Genomic DNA, 8956 nt, shown 5'->3' with positions numbered 1-8956 from the left:
AGGAATAGGAATAGAGTAGGGATTGTTATGAGTCGTGAGTTTATAGATAATGTAGTTGAGGTCCGTAGGAAGGGTGATAGGATTTTACTTATTAAATTAGTATTAGGTACAGATATTATTAATATTATTAGTGTTTATGCACCTCAAGTAGGTTTAGATGATTCCACTAAGCGTCAATTTTGGGAAGATTTAGATGGAGTAGTACAAGGGATATCTTATGGAGAAAGGCTTTTCATCGGCGGTGACCTTAATGGGCATGTAGGCATTAGTAGGGATGGATTTGAGAGTATCCATGGAGGCTATGGTATAGGAGAAAGAAACGATAGTGGAGAAAGGATTTTAGATTTTGGTTTGTCCTATGATATGATCTTAGAAAACACTTGGTTTAGGAAGAGGGAGTCTCACCTAGTAACATTTAAAAGTGGGGCTAATACGAGTCAGATAGATTTTTTCCTACTTAGAAAGAGAGATAGGGGTTGTTGCATCGATTGTAAGGTTATACCGGGAGAAAGTGTAGCTACACAACATAGAGTTTTAATTTTAGATCTTAGAATTAGACAATGCCGCAAAAGGGATAGACATAGGATAGATCTTAGAATTAAGTGGTGGGCACTGAAAGGAGCTAAACAAGGAATGTTTGTAGAGCGGGTAGTTAAGGAAGTTGATTGGTGTCTCGAGGAGGATTCAAAATCTATGTGGAATAAGATAGCGGGTGGCATGAGAAAGGTGGCTAAGGAGGTATTGGGTGAGTCTAAAGGCGGCACACCGCTAGGTAAGGATACATCGTGGTGGAACGAGGATGTCAAATTAGCTATTAAGGTTAAAAGAGAGTGTTATAGAAATCTAAGTAAAAGTCGTGATAATGAGATTTTGGAGAAGTATATGATAGCAAAGAAGGAAGCTAAAAAAGTAGTTCGGAACGCGAGGGATAAGGTATATAAGGAGGTTTATGACAAGTTGGATACCAAAGAGGGTGAGAAGGATATTTATAGGATTGCAAAAATGAGAGATAGAAAATTGAGGGATCTGGGTATGGTTAGATGTATCAAAGATGAAACACAAAGGGTTTTAGTCAAAGATGAGGAGATTAAGGAGAGATGGAAAGATTATTTTGATAAGCTATTTAATGAAAGTCATGCTCAGGATCTTGGAGACTTTTCCATTCCTTTTCATGAGATGAATTGTGACTTCATGCGCAAGATTCAAAAGAAAGAAATTGCAGAGGCTTTGAAGAAAATGAAATCAAGAAGGGTAGTTGGCCCAGATGGTATACCTATCGAGGCTTGGAAATGCTTGGGAGAGAAAGGTTTAGAATGGTTGACAAATCTTTTTAACAAGATTTGGCGGACAAATAAGATGCCTAATGAGTGGAGGAAGAGTACTTTGGTGCCTCTATATAAGAATAAGGGTGATATACAAGATTGCACAAACTATCGTGGTATAAAACTCATGAGTCATACTATGAAACTTTGGGAGAGGGTGATTGAGTCTAGGTTGAGGAAGGTTGTCATGATATCGGATAATCAATTTGGTTTTATGCCTGAAAGATCTACTATGGAAGCTATACATCTTCTTAGACAACTTATTGAGAGAAATAGAGAGAGGAACAAAGATTTGCATATGGTTTTTATTGATTTGGAGAAGGCTTACGATAGAGTACCTAGGGACGTTCTCTGGTAGACAATGATGAAGAAAGGTGTTTCTCTCAAGTATATTAGTATAATTAAAGATATGTATGAAGGAGTAGTAACCAATGTCCGCACTTGTGGAGGGGTGACAACCAATTTTCCTATAACGGTTGGGTTACATCAAGGATCTGCTTTAAGCCCTTTCCTATTTGCTATAGTGATGGATGAGCTTACGAGATCAATTCAAGAAAATGTGTCGTGGTGTATGTTGTTTGTTGATGATATTGTTTTGATTGATGAGTCTAGAGCTGGGGTTAATGCTAAGTTAGAATTATGGAGACAGACATTGGAAGCAAGAGGTTTTAAGTTGAGTAAGAGTAAGACAGAATACATGGAATGTCGATTTAGTAAGCAACGAAATAGAGATGGGAGTGTAGTGAAGCTTGGTGAGCAAGAAATACCGGTGGATGATTCTTTCAAATATTTGGGATCTATCATTCAAAAGTATGGAGAAATTGATGGAGATGTAAATCATAGAATAAAGGTTGAGTGGATGAAATGGAAGAGTGCAACTGGAGTGTTGTGCGATCGTAGAATGCCATTGCGGTTAAAGGGAAAGTTTTATAGGACGACTATTAGGCCTGCTTTACTATATGGTACAAAATGTTTGGCTGCCAAGAGACATCATATTCAAAAAATGAGTGTAGCTGAGATGCGTATGCTATGATGGATGTGTGGGAATACAATAAAAGATAAGATTCGGAACAAGGAGATACGTAAGAAGGTAGGCGTTGCACCCATTGAAAATAAGATGAGAGAGAATCATTTACGGTGGTTTGGACATATTCGACGAAGGCCTAATGATGCTTCAGTTAGAAGGATGGAGAAATGAGAAAATATATTAGTTAAAAGAGGTCGGGGTAGGCCTAGGAAGACATGGATGGAGGTGATAGGAAAGGATATGAATGCTTTGAACCTCACCGAGGACATGGCATTGGATAGAAATGAATGGAGGAGAAGGATTCATGTGGAAGACCCAGAATGATTTTCTTTGTTGGTTCATATCGCCGACCCCAATTGTTTTGGGATGAAGGCGCAGTTGTTGTTGTTGTTGTTGTATAAAGTTATGCATTTTTATTGTTTATTGTTACCTTTATGTTAATTTTACTTTAATTACAAAGTTATACAAGTTTAATTTTCATGAATGGAATGAATATATGTATGAGCAAATTTATTTTTTAATGAATAAATGATTGTATGAGCATATTCATTTTTTAATGAATGAAATGAATACATGTATGAATAAGTTCATGTTTTAATGAATGAAATGAATATATATATCAAGTTTATTTTTTAATAAATGAATGAATGAATATATGTATGAGCAGGTTTATTTTGAATCAATGGAATGAATGCATGTATGAGCATGTTTATTTTTTAATGAATGAATATATATATGAGCAAGTTCATTTTGATTGAATGAATATAAATATATATCAGAGGTATGAACCTCACCATAATTGGACAACAAAATGTGTGGACTTAAAAACATATTTGTGAATGTGATCACATATTTATGGATATCCATATACTAGAGTTGCGAGATCTGCATGAAAAAACTGAAAGGTCTTCATATCCATAAATATGTGACGACATTAGCAATTGAGAAGTTAATCTTATCAATTGGATGACATTTACGCATCAGAATATGCAAACTTGAAACTATATTTGTGAATGTGGTCACATATTTACAGATATTCATCTATTAGAGTTGCGAAATCCACATGAAAATAATGCACAAATGTTCCCATCATCCGTATATATGTGACTACATTCACAACTAAAGAGTTAACCTTATCAATTAGATGACATTCACACATTAGAATGTGTGAACCTGAAACCATATTTGTGAATGTGGTCACATATTTACGGATATCCATCTTTGAAATTTTTGAGATTCGCATAAAAATAAAGCACAAAGGTCTCCACATCCGCAAATATGTGACCACATTCACAATTAAGGAGTTAACATTATCAATTGGATGGCATTCACACATTAGAATGTATGAACCTAAAACCATATTTACGGATGTGGTCATATATTTGTGAGTATCCATCTTTGATATTTTTAAGATCTACATGAAAATAAAGTGCAAAGGTCACCACATAAGCAAATATGTAACCACATTCACAATTGAAGAGTTAACCTTATCAATTAGATGACATTCACATATCAAAATATGCAAACCTGAAGCCATATTTGCAAATATGGTTACATATTTGCGGATATTTATCTTCAAGATTTTTTAGATTAATGTGAAAATAAAGCACGAAGGTCCCCACATTCACAAATATGTACCGCATTCGCAATTAAAGAGTTAACATTATCAATTGGATGATATTCACACATCAGAATATGCAAAACTGAAACCATATTTGTGAATATGGTCACATATGGTATCTGTTATAAAATGAGATTCACACACATTTGGTATTTGTGAATGTCACACATTTATGGAGTTTCTCGATGAGTATTTACTTAAGTGAGGATCACAATTTGTATTTGTGAATGTTCGCAAAATCTCTTTTTTATTAAATGGTTGTGAACTTCCTACAGTGTAGCTATATATCGTAACAACCTCAGTAGGTTCACATGTGTGAAGGGAAAAAATATCCTAAAAATGTCAAAAAAGCAACAATTTTGGATATACAAAGGGTTTTGTCAAATTGCTAGGTATTTTGAGAAACATGTCATTTTGTAAGGACAATACTATCATTTTTTGTTTCACAAATTTGACCTATAGATGTGATCAAGCATGGTCTACTTGCTAGGCAACATCTTTGACTTCTTCACCTTTGGTCAGTTTTGATTAGTTGCAAGATTCATATCATTTCATTTTTTCTCATTTTCATGCATTTTTAGACTAAAAATCCAGACATTCCTTCAACACCATAAACTATCATTGTAAAGAAATCATCTTTGTGTATTGTTCCTTTTTGAGAGTTCTGCTAGGATCATTTGCCTAGATTTGAATGCCCGTGCTCTTCAAGGTGCCTATTTTACATTCATAAACCTTTTTTATTATTTTTAGATAACTTCCTCTTATAGGTGTCTTGAATTCTTGATTCATTTTGTTTCATGACCTGATCTAAAAATATTTTAGTGATCGTACAATGGAATTTTTAATGGGGGGTTTGTGGTGGTAGCGAATGGATCTGGTCATAAAGCCTAAGACCAGAAGTCTAAGAATGGTATGGACCTATCAAATTTTGTAATGTTTCTCTTTTATATTAGCTAGAGTTTTATGCCCTTCATTATATTTGTAGTTATTTTCTTTTGAGAGTTGAGATATGAGAGTTCTATGTGTATTGAGGATTAGGATTTTGAGAGCCCTTTATTTCGCCTTTTTATTTTCTTATATTTGCTAGTAGATGTCTTGCTCCTCCTTCCTTGTGGACGTAGGCTTGAGTGTTGAACCTCGTAAATCTTGTGTCTTCTCATGTTTTTTTCTTTTCTTTTCTTTATCTTGTGGTTTGCTTCATTTTCATTGTAGTTTGCATAACACTTCCAACAAGAAAGATATCCAGCAATAAAGAAATCTTCTAGGCCATATTTGAGTAGGTTCAACAAGGTTCTTATTGGTTAAGTGATTTTTTACGTGAGTGGGAAAGAAAGACTTTAGATTAGTCATTTCAACATAAGTTTAATGTTAGTTAGCTCATTGGATTATTTGTTTAAACATGGGTAAAAGTTTGGGAGGTATTTGAAAAATGGGAAAAGTTTGGTAGATATATTAATAATAAGAAGTTAGCATGAACATTTGAAAATTACATGATAAATATAAAAGTCCATGCCTTACTACAAACCCTGGTGACATGCACTAAAGAACTCTACTAGTTAGCCATACAAACACAAAAGAATAAGTCAAATGGCAATATGATCCGTGGTGGCTCCTTGGGGGCAAGGGATAAGCTCACAGAGTTTTATACAACCAAGACAATGACCGTAAGTATGGCAGGCAGAGCCAGTGTGGCTAGATCTTTGATGTTGGGGGTGATTTCTTTATGTCAATATAAAAAAATGACAATATGAACAAGGAAACTATAAGAGTATATAATCTAGTACATTTTGTTTGCAAAAAAGGTATATGTAAAACTTATAAATTTTGTGAATTATAAATAAATAAAGTTAATATCTTTATCATCAAGTTAGAAATGTGTTTGACTTTTGAATTTTATTTATCGATGTATTACATGCTTAACTACTCATTTCTGGCCAATAAGGATATAATTGGTATTTGTAGAATTATTTTAGGCAATTAACTATTAAAAATACTTAATTATACTTAAATATAAATATTTAAGTGTGTCTAAGACTAATAAGGTATTTTTAAAGTGTTTTGAACTTAACTAGATATAATTAAGTAGCTTATAGATGAATTTTTATCAAAAGGGTATTTTTGTCAAAAATAATTTAAGTAAGATATTTTAAATATAATATAATTATTGATTATATAATTTCTAAAATAATAAATTATTTAGAGTTAGAATAAATTGTTTGGTTCTAGAAAAATTTAGAGTTTGGTTTAGTAAAAGAAATGGATTTTTAATATGGACCCATAGTCCACATGGGTTTGAACCCAAATGGGTCAACCCAAATTAGGGTTCTTAGGGATTTTTAATAGTTAAAGAAAAATATATTTTTAGTTTTATTTCTGAGTTTGAAGTGATAAATATATGTATACCATATTGTAAAATTTTATTTTTTGAAATTTTATCGTTATAGAATCAATTTAGAGATTTTGGAGCGATTTAGATCCAAACCAGACCCGAAATGGATCCGGTTTGGAAGGGGCACATGAGAGTCTTAGAGATAGCACTAGGGCACGTGACCCCCCTTTTCTCTCTTCTTTTCAATTCCCAAAGGTCGATACCCCTTTTCCTTCCGTTGTTTTGAGAGAAAACTCATCTCTCTTCTTCCTTCACCCTAGCCGACCAACATTGGGATTTTTGCATGCTTTTTTTTAGGATTGGCACCACCCACAGTCTCTATCAACGCCTTAGGTAAGTCTCTTCTCCCTCATATCCTCCTTCTTCATATATTTCTCTTCTTTTTTAGCATTTTTCTCCTAGCTAGGTTCTCTAAAATGGAGTTTTTTGGGTTTTGTGCACATTTCCAGCATATTGACGGCATCTTCTTCACCAACATCATCATTGATATCATCAACTCCATCTTCATCTATTCTTTCTTTTTGGATCGACTTTTACAAGAAAAAAATGAACTCTATCTTGGGAATTGAGCTCCTTGAAAATTGTGCAACAACATGTTCTTGGAGTGCGTGCAGGCTGTGGAGGACCCTCAACCACAGCCGACCAGCCTTAGTTGCCATTATTGAGTTGTTTGGGTCAATTTTAGAGAAAATTGCCCTACCCAATCTTCATTACGTAATGATTTGTGTGGGAATATTTTTTGACACCACCTCAGTTTGCGTGAAGTGTTGCAACACTCTTCGTCGGCGGGAGAGCAACTCAACAAAACTTAGTTTGTTGTTTTCTCTTGGTAGTGCGTGCACACACTAAGCATTTGGTGAATTGCTAAATAGACAATTTATTGCGGAGTTTGCGAAACCTCTTAGTTTTTTGGGTTTTGCCATATTTATATATCAGATCTACGAGTGTAGGAACCCTTAATTGAATCTTTAAAATATTTATCTAGGTTATTTTGTCACAATCTTGTGTTTTAGCGTTAAGTTAGTTTACGCATATTAGCATAATTAGGTTTTGAGATGCCTAATTAGATGATTATGTTAGATTATAATTAATTAGTGTAATGACCATGTAATTATAGTTGTTTAATTAGCATAATTAATTTTGTTTTACATGTTATAAATTCTAAAAAAAACAGTTTATGCTTTGAGAACTATGTTGCATGCTAAGTGTTTGATAAAAATGCATAAGAGAAAAAAATTCCAGATTTAGATGTGGTTTTAAACATGATTCAAAACCAGTTTTTAAATATTGATTATGTGTATTTAGAAGTGGTTTTATACACACGTGCTTCATGATTTTGATTATGTATAAAATTCATCAAAAATGTATTTGAGCAAGTGCAAATGTGTGTAGTTAACTATGTTAGCATGCACATCATAATTTTAGTTTTTGTGTAAGTGCTCATGTATTATTTATGTTCGTAATTGAATGCACATAGATGCATATGTTAATTGAATTTTTGATATGTATCAAATGCTTGAACTATGCATGTATATAAATTATCATGCAGGTACTGCAAAAATATGACATATAATGCTAAGTATCGCAAAGCGGATATTGAGCCAATGCACATTTCAAAAAAAATATGAATGCAATACTTAAGAAAATGGGTAAACTACCTATGATGAGTGTGTGAGATACATAACATCATGCAAACCTTGAAATATAGTTTAGAGATCATGCAGAGCATGCTTTGAATGTATGAAAATAGAAGTGGTCTTCTTGTTATCGTACAGAGATCATGTTTGACATGAGTTTAGACTAGTAGAATAAGAGTGCTTTTGCAGGTACATGTTTACGCGTGCATGATTAAAATGAATGTATGTATGAATAGTGTGAATACATGACTGAAATGAATGCTTGTGCATCACGAATATATGTGAATTATGTCATATATGCTATGATTGTGTCATGCATAAGAATGCAAAATGAATCATGCATGTGAGCATGAATGAAATGTGACATGTATCTTGCATAAAAACATTTATGAGTGAATCACGCATAAAGGCATGAGAGGGTTATCATATGAGATAATAGCACTGAAATATGACTTATGACTTAAAATAATGATAACCTTAGGACCATGGGTCTTTATGAGGCACCGATAAAACCAGACTCTCAAATATGGTTGGGTCTATCCCGATCTCTTGTCTTCCTTTGAGAGAAAAAAGTAATATGAACCTCGTGGGACATAAAAATGTTTCTAGAGGGGCTAGTGGCATCTCTCGTCCCTGTCTCACGGAGGTTAGGAGACATGTCTATCAATGAGTCTTAGGTGGTAGTACCACAACTCTACAAAGTTAGGGATGCATATCCGTTGTTAGCCCAATGATAGTATCAGGCGCAAGTCAATACGAGGACTACGAGTCCTTCTCCCAACCGCTGCACTGCAGGGTTGATCACTCAGGATAGACCCAGTTAATCCTTTGGAGAAATAATAAAATACATAAAATAATAAATACTCAGTTTGTTGTTTCTAGAAGGCTATACCCTCTATTATATCAGATGAGTTTAAAATAATCAAGAAAAACAATGCATTAAATGAATAAAATTACTTT

This window comes from Nuphar pumila, chromosome 4 (assembly GCF_984573655.1).
Source record: "Nuphar pumila chromosome 4, dmNupPumi1.hap1.1, whole genome shotgun sequence".
Lineage (NCBI taxonomy): Eukaryota > Viridiplantae > Streptophyta > Magnoliopsida > Nymphaeales > Nymphaeaceae > Nuphar > Nuphar pumila.
The sequence above is the reverse complement of the archived record's forward strand: the minus strand, read 5'-3'. Positions refer to the sequence as shown.